The sequence below is a fragment of the Anolis carolinensis genome, chromosome 3, assembly GCF_035594765.1.
Source record: "Anolis carolinensis isolate JA03-04 chromosome 3, rAnoCar3.1.pri, whole genome shotgun sequence".
NCBI lineage: Eukaryota > Metazoa > Chordata > Lepidosauria > Squamata > Dactyloidae > Anolis > Anolis carolinensis.
Window position 1 is genome coordinate 99467504 of NC_085843.1, and position 17157 is coordinate 99484660.

A 17157-nucleotide genomic window follows, 5' to 3' on the forward strand; every position below is an offset into this window, starting at 1 on the left:
ACTACATTTACAGGGTAAGGGCAAAATCAGGCATGATACAACAATTCAAATCTTGAAACTTATAGTTCCAACATATAGATGGCGCCACTCGCGCCGTCACAGGGAGTCTCTCATTCGGTATCAGCCATGGAGGCTAAGGATGCATCTACACGGTAGAAATAATGCAGCTTGACACCACATGAAGTGCCATGGCTCAGTGCTATTTATTTATTTACAGTATTTATATTCTGGCCTTCTCACCCCGAAGGGGACTCAGGGCGGATCACATTACAAATATAAGGCAAACATTCAATGCCTTGACATAGAACAAAGACAAAGACAAACGCAGGCTCCGAGCTGGCCTTGAACTCATGACCTCTTGGTCAGAGTGATTGGTCTCAGCTGGCTGCAGCTGGCTGCTCACCAGCTTGCGCCACAGCCCGGCCCTATGGAATCATGGGTGCTGCACCAAATTACAAGCCTCAGGATCTCATAGCATTGAGTCATGGCAGCTCAAATGGCGCCAAGCTACATTTTTTCCACCATGTCGATGCATCCTTAGTCTCCATGGCAGATACCGAATGAGTGGCATCAGATCAGCCCCCTCCCTCCTAGCCTTTAGAAGAAAGATAAAAACTTGGCTTTGGGATCAGGCTTTCAGTGAGTAGGGCAGTGCCATAACAGATCTTGAAATATGGAATTGACTATGGAAAGGCTTGGATTATGATTATGGATGGTGTGATTTTAATGTAATGGTCTTAAATGTTTAATATGGCTGTGTTTAATCTAATTTATTTTAATGTCTGTATTATATGTTTGTGAGGCATTGAATTATTGCCTCAGTGTAAGCTGCCTTGAGTTCCCTTCAGGGTAGAGAAAAGAGAGGGGGGTAGAAATAGAGCAAATAAATAGATAAATAAATAAATAACTTCTACAGCGTAGATAGACCCCAAAACAGCATAATTTGCAAATTGCTGATAAGTTGATTAGTAAGCTTCAAAGCTACTTCTTTGAAAAATAATGCTGGTCCAAAGCACTACAAGCTTTTGGTAAGTAGGAGTTCACCTGCTAATACTGAACTCTTATATTCTAGAATCTAAGGTATATTTATTTCATTTTGTTATCATGTCTTTTCATGTCATGAATTGTTCAGAAAAGTGTTATCAGTAGATAAATGTGTAACAAAAATGTGAGTGGGGCGGGGGGAGAGAGAACAAAATATTCATAAGCTCACAGAGCACAACAGAAACAGTTTTCAAAATAGGCTACAATTTATTCAGGGTGACCGATTCTGCATCTGAGTCTTGAAACAAAAGAGAAATCGTGGTTATTCTCAAGATGGCTGGGTGGAGGAATCCACCACGATTAGATTTCAACCCTGCGCTCCTATCCAGAATGGCAGGATCCAGGATTCTTTTTCAGTTGAGCCACTAAGGCCCTGCCCCCTTCTCCAACAGTCTTTTCTACCCTGCCTAACCAACCGGTCATGTTTGCCCTTCTCTGACAAACCTATAAGACAAAGATGTTAGTAAGGATAAAAACAATAATTAAAAGGGCAATGGCTTTAAAAACAGCAGATCGAGAAATGGAAGCAACCTGAGCAACAGCCACTCAGTTGACTACTTTTGAGTGAGTCACTGAATATGAGTGTGAACTAGAACAAGGCAGTGGCTCAAAAAAAAAAAAAAAAGACCAAGAGATGGCTGTAGCCTGGAAAACAAGCCATCCAGTTGACCACTTGTCAGTGAGTCATTGGAGACGTGCCTAAACAGGAATTAAAAAGGCAGCTGAAAACCAGAGAAGAACATGGAATAAGCAATGATTTCTCTCCCAGTAAACCGTGAGCACCATTTTGAAAACTGCTGCTCTAAGACATGGCTCCAAAGTGGAAAACAACATTTCAAAAGTAGTGATATATCTGCTGGTAAGTTGTGGTCATTAAAGTGAAATCTGAGAATAGCAGAAAGATTGTAGAGGACAAAGAAAGTAACAATCATCATCATCTTTATTTCTAACTCTCACTCTCTCCCCAAGGAGACTTAGGCAAACATAATAAACAATTAAAATTAACAGTTAAAATAAATTAAAATTAACAAATAAAACAACCTTGGCAAGAACATATAGTTGATCAAGCCTCATAGATAACTCATTTAAGCAATTAAGATTTGTATAAATATAAAAATAAAAATATAAAATGTGGTTATTCGAATAAGTTAAGGTATTCCTTGTCGACATGGTCAGTCGAGGTGGAAGCAGTGCTAAACTAGTCCTCTTCCTCTCCAAAGGCTAATGTGCAGATTGGGGCAGCAATTTAGTAGACAAATTATTTTACGTAATAGTACAATTAGAAAACAATTAGAGCGTGTCTCACAATGATATTGATTTTATGGATAGCATTCTTGAGAAGGGAATGAGTTCACTGGTATCCTTACCTCAAAAACGTATTGATAGAGGCATCTTCAAAATAAAAGTTAGTGAGAAATGTCTAAATGGCAATTTATGTTTTTAATCAGTTAAAATCATATTGAACCAATGATCCCAATTAGTCCCTTGGGGTGCTCTTTTTATGGCACTGGGAATGTAATAAGATGGTGTTATCTTAAAAAATGGTGGTGATGGCTGTGCATATGGGGCTGTTAAGGGGGCTAGTTCTATGGGGAAGATTCTGCTACAAAGATGTTCAGAAACTATTTAAATCTCATCAGAAATCAGTTGGGAGGAAACAGAATGGCGGTAGACAAACTCATTTTGGAAGTTGGAGTGTCTTTGATAGTAGTAGACTAAGTAAAATGATAAAATATAATTAGCTTGTTAGGTTATAATGTCTTAAGGCCATCATAACCTAAGGTTGTCAGTTTCAGATGGAAAATTCAACTATCTAAAGCTATTTTATGTAATAGTACCATACAAGATTTATGTTTTTGAATCAAGGAAATCGACACTTAAAACCATTGATAAAAAAGTTAAACTTACTGTTTTAATAGGCAGAAAGGCACTTAAATTCAAAAACAGCAATTCAATTTCCTTTGGAGGAAAATCAATATTGAAGCTAATTATTGAAATCTGAAGATGTTGCACCTATGGAATGGTGTCGAAATTTCTCAGTGTTTGAACAGCTTCAGAAGAAATTTGGACAGGTTTTGGCTTGGCCAAAAATACCAAGTCAAACAAGAGCAACAACAATTAAACAAACAAAAACAAACAAAAATATACCACAGGTTCTTCTCAAAATATAGCACGAGAAAGCATCACTGATGCTAATTGCTCTATATTGGCCAAGGAGACCTTTACCTTGGAAGACAGACTCATGGGCCATGAGGGATCGCCTATAATAGTAGGAGAATGTGCCCTTACATATTATTTGCCCAGTAAACACATTGCCAACAAAAGCACCTATATGAGACATGCTGATAAGGGTCCCTAAACAACAAATGTGCAATTATGCCACAGGCATAAAGGCCCCTATTATAGAACATTCTTTGCTTCTCTAGCTGTGCTGTAATTCATCCCTTCTGTCTGATAGGCCACTTTTTATCAATGAAAATTTAAAATGATATCTTTACAGAAATTTCTAGTTGTGTGTATCAGCAATGGCTGGGAGAAAATTCATATGAGTCACAAATTATTGCACCACCAGGTAATTTCATTACGTAGTTACCTACACCAGGTATAGTATGTTTGATTATGCAACCCAAAAATGTTCCCCTTCAGTTATTCCCTTTTAAGCAGTTTAAAGAAATCTAATCCTAAAGAGGGGTTCGTATCCATTTATTGAACCTATGCGAACTATTTCAGGGAATATGCTACTATCTGCTTTAGTGTGTGCAGAATGGCCTTAGATACACTTGAAACCTTGAAAGGGTCACCAAATGTCATTTCATTCCCTTGAAGTAAGATATTAGTTTCAAATAAAGGGAGAAATCCTTTGCCTCTCAGCATCTTTCTGGACTGCTGCATCTCAGCATTCTTCCTCATTGGCCAGGTTGGCTAGGGATGCTGGGTTTTGCAGTTCAAGAGAGGGGGAGGGGGTACATGATTCCTCTTCCTCTTTAAGGAATCTAAACCCATTTGATCTAGAAAATACCTGTATATAAAAATGATAAGAACTAATAAAAATAACAATCTATTACATGGGATATTTTCTAATGAACAGGGACAATATTCTGTTGTTAAATGGCAGTCTCTAGTATATAGACCTTAATGATTCATTTTCCTAGTGAATCCAATCTCCACGCATACCATTTCAATTTCTTAAGCTGATTTCAGGAGTCAAAACGGATTATATCTGCAGCCACAAGATATAGGCATCATCTGAGAGGTATAATATCCTCATGGGAAACTAGCCTCCAACCCAATGGCTATTGAGCAGCATGGCCTCTTTTCACAAGCCGCTCTCTGGTCCCATGGCTCTCTGGACTGGGAAATGGCATCACTTCACCTGCTGCCCAAGATCTGCTAAGAAGTATAAAAGAGCAAATTTAAGCCACCCTGAGTCCCCTGATGGGTGAGAAGGGCGGGGTAGAAATGATGTAATAAATAAATAAATAAATAAATAAATAAATAAATAAATAAGAAAAAGAGCCAGGATCACATTTGAATACAAAGTTCTTTAAAGTAAATCTGGAATATAAATTATTATTTTGTAACAGCAAAGGCAGTTGAAATCTATTCTGAAAGTAATACAGATGCTTCTATGCAGTCTTGATAAATTTTAAGATTCCATTAAAAGGTGGTCTGTGTATCTAATGCACTTTTTGAAAAACAAATAGTCAAAAGTTTTCTGTTACTTAATGCCTTTTATGTACTGACAAATTTATAGTACAAATATATATTTACATAACATTCATTTATTGTTATTTTAGAGAACTGGATGAGGAAAAGGATCCCAAGAAGCAAAAGGTAACATTTGGGATGTCCAAAATAAGAATAACAGCAACACCTACAATTCCCCAGACATTTCCCCTTGAAGACCATCACACAGCCTTTATTTCGGACGGCGGCCTTCCTTCCCTCCCCACGAGAAATGCTTCACTTGCCTCCCCATGAGGAACAAGCCTTTCATCATCAATGTGAGCAGCACCTCAATGCTGAATCCTGAAACATCCAAGAGCAGCAGACCCAATCTGAAGGCCACTCTTACAGAGTGCTTCAGCAGCAGGATGTTGCTCCTTACAGAGTGAAAACCTAAAAGTTCCTCCAGGCGTAGAACCAGAGCCATGGGACCCTGAAGCAGAACTGCATCTGCTTCCTTTAAGCATCAATAGTACTGCAATTCAAGCTGAGCCTTCTTTTTCATCACCACTTTCCATAAAGAACAGCATAGCACCAAGGCCAGACTGCCCTAGGCCACTGGCATTTTCAGCCTTTCAAGGGCAGCTTTAGTAAGGATCACTATTCCAGCACAGGAAAGAGGAGAGTTCTGTTGGATTCGTATCCACAAATGCTCTTTCCGCTTATTTTTATCACAGATTATCATGATGGTGCCCTACAGCCTTCTGGAGGATGCATGTTGAAGTCATGCTAAAAGTAGTTTTTATGCCAAAGAGGTACTAATCTGCATGCCAGGATTTACCAGCTGAATTTTTTTTTTTTTTAAAAAAAAGTATAACCCGTGCTTACAAAAGAAAAGCAAACATCCAGACATCCACCCACATTCTTATAATTCGGCTAAAAAGGGAAGTGCCCTGAAGAAGTGTGCTTCTTCTATTGAGAAAGCTCTTTTTTGCCAGATCAGCCAGAAAACCATAGGTCTCTCGCCCCTTGGAACTCACAAACCCTGCTTCAGACAAATTTGGAGAACGGTTGGACAGAGAAGAGAAGAACACACTGTTGCAGGAACACATATTCAACACTAGATGCATACAGTGGGCTGCAGGGGCTCACGGCTGAACCATTACGAGGCTGGTGATCTTCCCTGTGAATGGTCATTTGAGTGAGGCTGAAGGAGCAATCCATGCTACATGGGTCAACCCCTCTTGCCAACCAGTCCACAGCAGCATCCTTAGCATCTTAGCCCCCTATACTTGGATTTCCATCTACCTAAATGAGCTATTTCTGTTTGAAATTGATTCCAGAAGCAGCAAAGTCTCTCACAGCCATATTTTCTCAGCAACATCTGGAACACCACATTGTTCAGGCTCAGGAAGTCTACTGCTAAAATCAAAGACCCCTTTGAAAAGTGTCCACATTAAGGAGGACAACAGACATTTCTCCGCCCATTTCAGTATTTTTTTCCTGCAGCAACATCCGATGGCATTGATACAAAGGACATTTCACTGAGATATTGTTCATGCACATTTCTATGTTTCTCATCAAGGCCAGTCTCTAAATTCATCAATACTCAGAGACAGGCATCTGTTTCCACTGTCAGCCCAAGGCCAAAGATAAATCCACCCCTAGGAAGGACATCCCTTGAGAGCAGAGAACAGAAACTCCACCCAGAAACAGGGGGCAGATCCAAGCAAAAATGTGAGCCAATCAGGAGGAGCTAGAGGGGCAGATGGACAGTAGGGTTCTGGGAGGGAAGGGCAGACCATGAAAGGGGCCCCAGGAGGAAGGAGAAGGTCCCTCTGCTGCCTCCTCCTCCACCAACACCATGGAGAGGGTCCCCAGACACCGGTCCAAGAGGGATTTGCCCCATTCTCTCCCCAACACAAGTCTCGTGGTGCCTGAAGTTTGGGGTTCATGCAGAGGCCTAGGAATCGCTTTTTGGCACCAGAACCCACTTTCCTTTGGCTGTCTTAAGTATGGGATGGATCATCTTGGGGCTCTGCAATAGAGAAGGGAAAGGGAAATGCAGTAATGGGGATTTCTGCTGCCACTAAAAAAAGAATTTGCTCCTCAGCTGCAAAGACAAGGCTCTTTAATGCGGGCTAGGAAAAATTACTCTGAGACATCTAAAGGATACCTCAGCTATGCCAATTTTAACCCTGAGTAAAGCTGGAAATCTAGGTTTACTGTGGTTTTAAAAATATCTGGAAAGGTATCTCTCTCTCTCTTTCTCCCCCCTCCCTTGCTTTCTTTTTTCCTCTCTCCCTACTTCCATTTCTTTCTCTTCCCCCATTCTCTTTTTCCTTTTCCACCTCCCTCTTTCCTTCCTCCATAGGCATAAATGGCAGCAGTAGTGGCAAGGCAAAAATGGTGAGGGGGCACAAAAGGAGAAGGGATGCAAATGGCAAATAGGAATGCAGGTCAACAGGGCATGAATGGAGGCAGGACACAAATTATAAACGGTGAATGGCAAAAGGGTGCAAATGAAGTTAGGCAATGGTACTAGCTATAGTTTAGGACGGGGGCTGGGAAAATGACCTTGTTGAGCTGTATCTGGCCCACAGGCTATTTGAGGTCCCCTGCACCAGGAACTTTGGAGAGGCAATGGAGGATTTCCACTCCAAATCTCATTTTAGCAAGAGAGGAGCTCTCTCCCTGAGGCCTGTCTCCATTTGCAGGCTCCCAATATAGGTTTTAGGCCATATCTGGGTGTGTGGGGGGAACAGTGACGATACCTTTTTGGGTGACCCAAGGTCGGCCTGGGAGGGTATTAGGCCAAGCCCCTCCAAAAGGCAGTGTTTCTGCCAGGCATCTGGTCTCTACATCAGAGGGAAAACAGTAGAGTTCCTGTTGTCCAACAAACGGGTGGGCCGAATGTCGGATAACCGAAAGTGTTGGATTATAGGGAAGCCCTATTATCTCTCCCAGCAAGCTGGGTGCTTGCCAGGAGGGAAAAGCCTCCTCCTGGCAATCAACTCGCTTGAAAATGCTCTCTGCTGCCTAGAAAAACAGCTGATTTTCTAGGTAGCAATGAGCAGGGGGCTTTTTCACATCAGGGGCTTGGCTGGGAGGGAGGAGATTTTTCCCTCCAGGCAAGGAACCAGCTTGAAAAGGCTCTCTGCTGCCTAGAAAAACAGCAGTGCTCAGGGGGCCTCTCCAAGCAGCAGGTGCTTTCCTGGAGGGAAAATTCTGCAGTGCTGGACACCCACCAGGAGGGGCAAGACACCGGCACATCTGATAATATGGCTTGTCGGATAAGCGGAAGTTGGGTAACCGGAACTCTACTGTATGTTTAAAATACCAATTTCACATGGTTTTTAGGTATGTATGGAAGCAACCACCCTTGACAGCACTTTAAGTGCAAGGCCCAATGCTATGAAATCCTGTGAGATGTAGATTCAGAAAGCCCTTAACCTGCTGTTCTGAGGAGACTTGGTTCCTCCAACATCTGCAGCTCCCAGGATTCAGTTTGATGCCACTTGAACTTCCATGGCTTAATGCTATGGGACCCTTGGAGTTATACATTGCTAAGGCAACACCACTCTTGGGCAGAGAGAAGGCTTAGGCAGTGAATCTACATCACTCAAGATGCCATAGCATTGGCTGATGGCAATTAATGGGCGTCAAACTGTAAGTCCCACTGAAATCTGAATGAAATTATGATTTCAATGGTATTCAACCCATGTGAGTCTGCCTGCTGTGGCTTAATGCTATGGAATCCTGGGAGCTGTATTTTCTAAAGTTTCAACCCTCTTAGGCAGAGAAAGCTAAAGCCTCATTAGTGCTGGAAGTTGTGTGCTTCAATCTAGCCTTATCTGACCCAAAGTGCTGGTGCCTTCAAAAAATACAACTCCCAGGATACAATCTGATTCTATTCAAACTACCCTGGTTCAGTGGTATGGAATCCTGGTAGCTGTATACCATATTTCACTGCATAATAATTGCTCCCCCCCCCCCTTTTTAGGGGGGTGGGGTGGGAAAGGGCGATGCAACTATTATTTGGTGTTGACTATTATCCAGTGAAAAAAGCTCCCCTTGAGGCATAAGAGTCCCTTTGAGGGTGCAGCTGTGGAGAGGAGGGGCAGGCCCTCTGTCCCTCTCCTCCACAGCCAATTTTGGCACCCCCAAAAAGGGAGGTGTGACTCTTATGCAATGAAATACAATATTTTTGAAGACATCATCAGGAAGAATATGGAACTTGTGGATCTACATCTCCCAGGATTCCACAGCATTGAGTCATTGCAGATTGAGTGATGTCCAACTGAATCCCAGGATTCAGCTGCTATGGGTCAATGCTCTGGACTCCTGAGAGCTCTGGTTTTTCAAGGCCCTTTCCCTTATTTGTCTTCAAAAACTACAACTCCCAGAATTCCACAGCATTGGCCCATGGCAGTTCAAGTGCTGTCAAAGGAGAGGGAAGGACCAGTCTGCAGCTGTGGAGCAAAGGGTTAAATCCCTTTTTAGTGGCAGAAGAAGCGCCACCCACAATGGGCTCCCCATGTTTCCTTCCCCCCTTCATTGCGGAGCCCCACTTTCATCCATCCCAACCTGAAGGAGGCCAAAGGGAAGCGGGTTCAGGCACCAAAAGGCAATGCCTAAGCCTCTGCACGAACCCCAACCTTCAGGCTCCACGAGGCTTGTGTTGGGGGGAGATTAGGGCATATCCCTCTTGGACCAGTGTTTGGTGGCCCTCCAAGTCTGAGGAGGAGGCAGTGGAGGGACCCCCTCTTTCCTCTTGGGGCCCCTGCCAAGGTCTGCCCCTATCTTCCAAAAGCCTGCTGTCCATCTCCCTTCTGGCTTCTCCTGATTGACTTGCTCCTTCCCTTGGATCTGCCCCCTGTTTCTGGGCAGAGCTTCAAGATTGTGGCTAGAAGAGGTCCCTGTGCTGTTCAGCCCTGTATTTTCCCCCTCTGCTCTCAAGGGGCTTCCTTCCCAGGCATGCACTCAGCTTTGCCCTTTAGCTGCCTTTTCTCCTGTAGTAGCTCGGCAAGCAGCAGAGGATTTTTCTGATGTTTCAGAGGATGTGGGGATTGATGGGTTTCAAAGTGAGGAGTCTGAGATTGATCAGAGAGAATTGAGACTGATGTTTTGGATTCCTGTGCTTGTTCTCAGGCAACAGAAAGTGAAAGCTCCAGTTCCCTTGTGAAATGGCCTTGGGTCAATAGTGAGATTTCTCAGGAAACTAGATTAGGCCTAAGAAGGCAAGGAGTGAAAAATAGACAAATGAGATATTCTCAGAGGATCCGAGATGACTTTGAAGGCCCAGGCTGTTTAGCATGATCTCATGTGCACCTGGACAGACATAAATTAGGTGGTTTGGACTTCAAGCTCTCAGAGGAGACAACATTGCCATAAAGGATGGCTTTCCTGTCTCTGTTCTCAAGTTCATAGTTCAAGTTTCCTGTTCTGGTTCATGCCTTTGTTTCTTGGAGGGTTTGCCTTGGAAAAAGTTCCTGCTTTCCAGTTTATGAATTTATGTTTGAAGTGCTGCTGTGGATTTTGGTCCTCTTGCCTTTATGTACTTTGTCATTTTTGAATTACTGCTATTTTGTATTTTCTAGTCTACTGACCTTTTTAGAAATGCCCTTTCCCCCTTTTTGCCCTGCTTTCTTAAATACACATTTTTAGATAGTACTACTGGACTCTGGTGTGGTGATGGGTGAAAAGGTGTTTCAGTGCTAGATTGCAACATCTCCCCTTTAAGGCCTTTGACTTTTCTGGCTCAGAGACTGGCTTTCAGGCTTGATCTGCTTGAGGAAGGGAGGATCAAGAATGACTCCACTACTGACTCAGAGGCCTGTCAGCATTTCAGGCTTCCTTCGGGGCTTTTGCCACACTGCTGAGGGGTTCTTCCGTCTTGCCCAGTCTTTAGGGGAAGAAAAGGCATTTAAATCCCCTTCCTTTTGATGCTTTCAGAGTCTTTGGGGGGGAGGGGGGAACGTCACTTATATCCACTTCTTTTTGACACCTTCACAGTCTTGGGAAGGAGGCATTTAAATCCCCTTCCTTGTGGTCCCTCACTTCGGAGAAGACAAATGGGAAGCCTCTGAAGCCTCCTCTGTTTCAAGCGCCTTTCTTGTCTGACTTCTTACCTCCAAAGCCATGTCAGTTCCTAAAATCAAGACTGGCTTGAGATAGAGAGAGGGAAATGCTGGATTGATTGTCAAGGCAGAAATTTCAAAACTGGGGCAGAGAGATACCAGAGAACTGCAGACATCATGCACCCAAAATGGAGCGGATTTCGCCTTCAACCTCACTGAGATGGGACCTTACCAAGAATAGACCCAAATAGAGGGAAAACACAATTTTGAAGCCTTTATTCCATATCAAGTTTATTTTTGAGCAAACATAACTTGTTATGGAGTGACATCTTCACAATGGGAAAATAGACAAGAAAGAGAAATCAGTAAGTTTCATTATCCAAATTTCATTCCTTTTTAAAAAAAATTTTTTTATTAAATTTTATACTACATCGAAAGAGTGAGAACATCCAAATTACATTCCAATACATAAGACTTGAATGCAAAATACTTCATTCACGTCTATTCAGTATTTGCATGTTTCATTAATTGATAGCACTATTTTCTTTTTTTCTAAGGGTATCTACTGTATGTTATTCCTCCTATGTCTGTAATATGTACTTCTGCGTTGTAATAAAAAACAGGAAAAATAAATGTTTTAAAAATGTTTTGAGAATATCAGTATCACTGATGAATGTCAGCATACGGGCAATGATTATACTAAAGACTGGCCAGTATTTTCTAACATCCTTACATGTTATACAAAATGAGTGATGCAAATTAGTTAAAATCTATATATTTTATACAAACACATGGATCGTAGTGCATTAAAATGGACAATGAGAAGGGAATGCAACAGCACAAAACAATACACCTGACTTGTTTCATTCCCATTCACCATTTTGATTTAAATAACATTCCATAACCAAATTAGGGGAACGTAATTCAATTGCTCAAAATATTAATCCATTTTGATTGGTCACAAAGTGGGCAGAAGTGGTGGCAGTTTGTTACTTTGCAGCCTCTGAACTATAAATGCCTAGGGAGAGGGATTGTCAGTCTGGGAAAAACAAGAAGGGGTCCCAAGGCCACGTTTTGGCATTCATGACTGCACATGAGAGTGACCCCATGAAATTCAGATAGAAAGAAAACCAATGGCTACTTGTTAGCTTTTCTGGTCTTGCCACTGGTGATGTTGCTGCAGTTGGTAGTGTTTTGGTATCACGTCTTCTCATCTGCAAAAAATAAAGTTTTGTAAGTGAGGAGAAGAGGGAAAAAATGTAGAAGAAAAGATGCAACATTTACTTGGCTATCACCAAAACAACTTGGTGTTTAGAAATGCAACATTTGAAAGAGTCCAGTGCATCCACATTGTAGAATTCATTACTTAATGGGCTATAGTTTGACAAGGTCTTGAGCCCTCTCTGGATGTTGGTGCCTCGCTAAATTATAATTCCCAGTATTCCATAGCACTGAACCATGGAAGTTAAAGAGGTGCAGTGTAGACATACTCTGGGTTCACATCCAAGAAACCTCTTAAAATGCTGCACAAAGTGAATAAATACCTCTGTTCCATATAAGGTAAATAGAAAATCTATTTACCTTATACATCTGAATCTAAATAATAGGGATAAACAGAGAGGCCAATAATCTTTGTACCTTAAGAAATAAAATAACCAGTAAACTGAAGTCCCTGAGAGTATTAACTTTATAGGACAAGGACAGGTACAAAATGAGCTGCATTGCTTAAAAAAGGAAACACAAGTTGTGCATAAAAGATCCTTATGTCCATAGTCAGTTTTTTTCTGAACTCCAAAAGGGATGGGGCCTGCCGAATGTCACTGGGGAGGGAGTTCCACAGCCGGGGAGCCACCACCGAGAAGGCCCTGTCTCTCGTCCCCACCAGCCGTGCCTGTGAGGCGGGTGGGACCGAGAGCAGAGCCTCTCCAGATGATCTTAAGGTTCTCGTGGGCTCATAGGGGAAGATACGTTCGGACAGGTAAATTGGTTGCATGAGCATGAGGTTGTTGCCAAATATCATGCAGTTATGATGGAGTGCAGGAGAAGTTGAGCAGCTAACACCTCCCAAAAAAAAGATTCTCCCAGGCAAGTAGAAGCCAGGCCTTGAAGACACAGGGCCATTAAATGCTAATCAAGGTGATTAATTACAACATTCACACCTGCTTCAAAGAAGAGTTCTTTCTCCCACCCTGGACCTTCTACAGATATATAAACCCCACTTACCTAGCTTCCAATTTCCCACAGACCTCACAATCTCTGAAGGCCCCAAAGGTGGGCCCACGTGGCACGAAGGTAGGTCCACGCCGGCCGGGAGGCCCAGTGTGGGTGCCGGGAGGCCCAGCGCGGGCGGCCCAAAGGAGAAGGAGGCAGGGGTGGCGCCATCCTCCAGGGACGATGGAGCCCCCGGGACGATGGCGCCACAGGCAAGTGCCCAGTTCACCTTATGGTTGGACCGTCTCTGAGTGAAGGACTGGTCAGCTGCAGAGACGACTCCTGGAAGGGCACAGTCTGGGAAAACAAAGGTTAAGATGGGCCTCTGAAGAACTCAAATGTTTAGTTCTGCGTCAAACAAAGACAGGAGCTTTAAAAACAAATGTGCAAGACTCAAGGGACAAAGTCAATGTCCAAGTCTAAAATAATGTACTCTGAGCTTCTGTTTTTACAGGCAGCTGTTGCTGGTTTGGTCTTGATCTTCCATTGCTTTGAGCCTGCACAAGTCTGAAAAAGGTCTTTTTAAAAAGGAAAAAAAAATCATGTATTTATTTCTGAGCCCTTGGTGAACTATAAATCTTTTGGGAGGGTTACTGTGGCAGATGCAGTTGGCTGTTCTCCCATTTTTGAAATTACCATGTGCCAATTAATATTATGTTCTGCCTCCAGCCCTGGTCAGAGTACACCATTGGATAAGTTTTCCAAAAAATGTTTCGCCTCTTATCCTTGAGTGCGTAGTGACAGTAATACGTTTATACTTTTTTGTCTAAGGGAAGTTAATTTTTAGTCTGAAGGACTAGTGATTAACTCTCACAAAATGCTGAACAGTTAATATGTTGAACACCGCAGCTCAGTTTAAGTTGGAATGTAGCTGCTAATTAACCATTATGTCAGTAAACTTTTGGCAGAGTGGTCTTCTTCCTTTAAATAAAGTGACGAAGAGGAACGTCTGGCAGATTGTCCTTATTTAATCCCAAAATGAGTTTATCCTCCTTTTTAAAAAAAATCAGAGGATCAAATATGAACACACAATAGAATGTACCCCTCAGCATCCTTGAAAGCACTAATCCAGACACATATATTGAACATGCAATGCTCTATAATTCTGCCTTACATCACTCCTTCATATCCTGGTTATTATTAAAAAAAAAAAAAAGAATTCCAAGTTTTGAAGCCTTACATTTCACAGATTAAACCAGTATATGTGTGGCCAAGATGGCAAAAGTTATTGAGGAAGAACACCAAGGCGAGGAGAGGCTGCATTGGTTTGTTTTTGGCTGAGCCTAGTTGGAAGGATGAGATTCCTAGAATTAATGCAGTTTGACGCCACTTTTAACTACCATGGCTTAGTGCTATGGAATCAGAAAGTTGTAGTTTCACAAGGTCTTTTGCTTTCTATGACAAAGAATGCTGGTTCCTCATCAAACGGCAAATCCAAAGATTCAATAGCATTGACCTTGGCAGTTAAAGTGGTGTCAAACTGCATTCATTCTACAGGGTAAATGCAGCCTCTGTTTGTGGCAATGGAAGTAAGCTGAGGACAGAGGAAGAGAAGGAGGAGAGAAAAGCTGGGATGTTTTAAAAACTGAGAGGACGGAGGATTGGTAGAAACTGCACTGCCGAATTTGGACAATTGGATGATAGGTGATGTGTCTTAGCATTAATTTCAGAAGACTGGGATTGTCTTGGGAGAAAAGAAGCTTGGAGAACAAAAAATCAGTATTTGCATTGCAAATGAAACATTATTATTACGTTAATGTTTATATTGTTTATTTATATCCTGCATTTTTTCTCTACAAAAGAGACTCAAAGTGGCTCAATTCACACACATTGCCAAAATAAGCATCTCAGAGCTATATACATGTGAAAATTGTATTTGCACTGCATATTTATAATGGTTTGGTGCCACTTTGACTGTTACTGCTCTGTCATAGGAGAATTCAAGGATTTGTAGTTTGAAAGGGAGAAACAGAATTGTACTGTTGTGAACAGCAGAACTAGAGCTTCATGGCAGATATTTCTATGTACCTCAGGGACCATACTCTGCATTGATTACCTGTGATTTAAGATCATCCCACTTCTGTGGAGAAGGTTCCCTTCTCTCAGGTATTTGGGGCCATCAATCATATTTATAATGCAATATTTTCTGGGTATTTCTCCTGAGGGTTCTGTTCTGCTTGTTGTAAATTGTATTTATACAATTGCAATGCTTTGCCCTGCACTAGCTTCAGAAGCAGGTTATGTAAGTATAGTGTCTGTTTCTTTTTTAACCCTTAAGAATATTTAACAAAATGTTTATCTTAGCAGTGGATCTAGTTCTCGTGATTTGCCCGTTCTCACTACAGCCAGCTCTCTGCATTCGCTGGGGTTAAGTGTACAAGGCCCTTATGAAAGTGGGGGAAATGCAAATACAAAAACAGCATTTTTTAACCTGAGCAAATACCATTCTAGATATTTCTAGGTCCTTCAGCAGGACTGTACGGTCAGCTTCTGTCAGAAGTTTACTATAAATTTGCATTGGAGAACCTTGATATTCCTAGATAAATGTTCTCTCTAGGAATCTCTAGTTCTTCCAGATTGACTCTGTGGTCAATCTCTGTCTGAAGTTGATTATAGAGTTGCACTGCAGCACCTAGAGATTCCCAAAAAGAATATTTTAAACCAGTGATTAATACTTTGGTCTCTTGGTAAATTTTGAAAGTATTACAAGAATCCTTTGTATATTGAGAAGTGGGTGGGAGGCAGGGCTGTAGCCAAGGGGGTGTGTGTTAGGGGTTTGCCCCCCGCCAAATTTGTTTCAGGTTTTTTAAAAAAAACCTGGTTTACTCATGAATTTTAGCTGATAATTCATTTTAAAAAGTTTCAACCACACCCTTTCCTGAATTTTTTTTCTGGCTATGGCCCTGGTGAGAGGGAAATTATCCAGTCCATAGAATATATCATGGAAGGTAACGTGTACATATCTTTTGAGAAAAACAACTCTGCATTTTTCAAACAAGGGCCAGGAATAAGGCCTTCCTCTGTTAAAAGCTACAAATCCAGGAAACATAAAATTCATCTAATCCTGAGATTAGTGGCTAGTCAAAACATGTTTACTTTGTGTAGTGGGTCAAAAGCATGAAAAAATTCAGGAAGATGGATGGATGAAAACTGTTGATGGAAAACTCCTTCAAACAAGGCAAATGTGTGGTGAAGTTGCTGTAGGTTGTAACGTTTGTTGCTGTAGTTTTTTATTTTATTGTAGAAATATCCGAACAGTATCTCTGTTGTCTTGGACTACCTTTTGGCAGTACTTGACACCTGCAGCAACTTTTTATTCCCATTCTCATGTGGGATTCTTTTTAATATCAATACTTATTGGAACACATAAAGTATTCCTTATCAAATCTGATAAAAACTGAAGAAGCCTAGATAAATAGTATTGTTTTAGTGTAGATATGGGATTCATGTGGCCTCTGCCCATTCAAGTATTCCTTACTCCAGGGTACAGGATATACTGAAGGCTAAGGTTGATGGGAATTGTAGCCCAACAACAACTGGAGGTCTGAACAGTCCCCACATGTTTTAGAATATAAAGTATCAAATGCTCAGGATTCCTGTCTTCTACATTTTGACACATTAGTTGCAAATATTTTGCTGCCTACTATATGTATAAGACAGAAAAAATGTATTTATTATTTGCTTCCAAGTACATTTTAATTATTCCGGGACTGTTATCTAAAGATTATGTCATTACTATATAGATACTTAATGCATTACAGAAAAGTAAATCCAGTGGAACATAGAGCCCATTCACACAACCTCTAGAAATGTAGTAACACAGGAGGTGCTAGTTGTCAGGCTCTGCCCAACAAATCATACTGCAGGGACAGCGTTCAGCACCTTGGATAGATTTTTTAAGATTAAAACTTGGACTTGTTTACCCAGTAACTCATGGTATCATTTCTATAAGCCTCCTCCCACACTAGACCATACCACAATATTGTGGATAAATACAAGAAAATATGACAACACAAGACATAAAGGGACATAATGACAGCTCTGATCAGGGCACACGAACATTAGAAGGTTCAAAAATTAAATTAGGTTACAGTTTTAGCCTTGTAGGTGTATTGATGCAGTATACGTAAGCTGGACATGTAAAGAAAATGTATGT

The 17157-nt window shown here is 41.5% G+C and overlaps 1 long non-coding RNA gene across 1 annotated transcript; it reads left to right on the forward strand.

Moving 5' to 3' along the window:
- Nucleotides 1–1107: 1107 nt before the first annotated feature.
- On the forward strand, nt 1108–11445 carry LOC134297510 (uncharacterized). Its single transcript, XR_010004281.1, has 2 exons — nt 1108–1903; nt 4842–11445. It is a non-coding gene; the product is annotated as an uncharacterized LOC134297510 (long non-coding RNA).
- Nucleotides 11446–17157: the final 5712 nt, after the last annotated feature.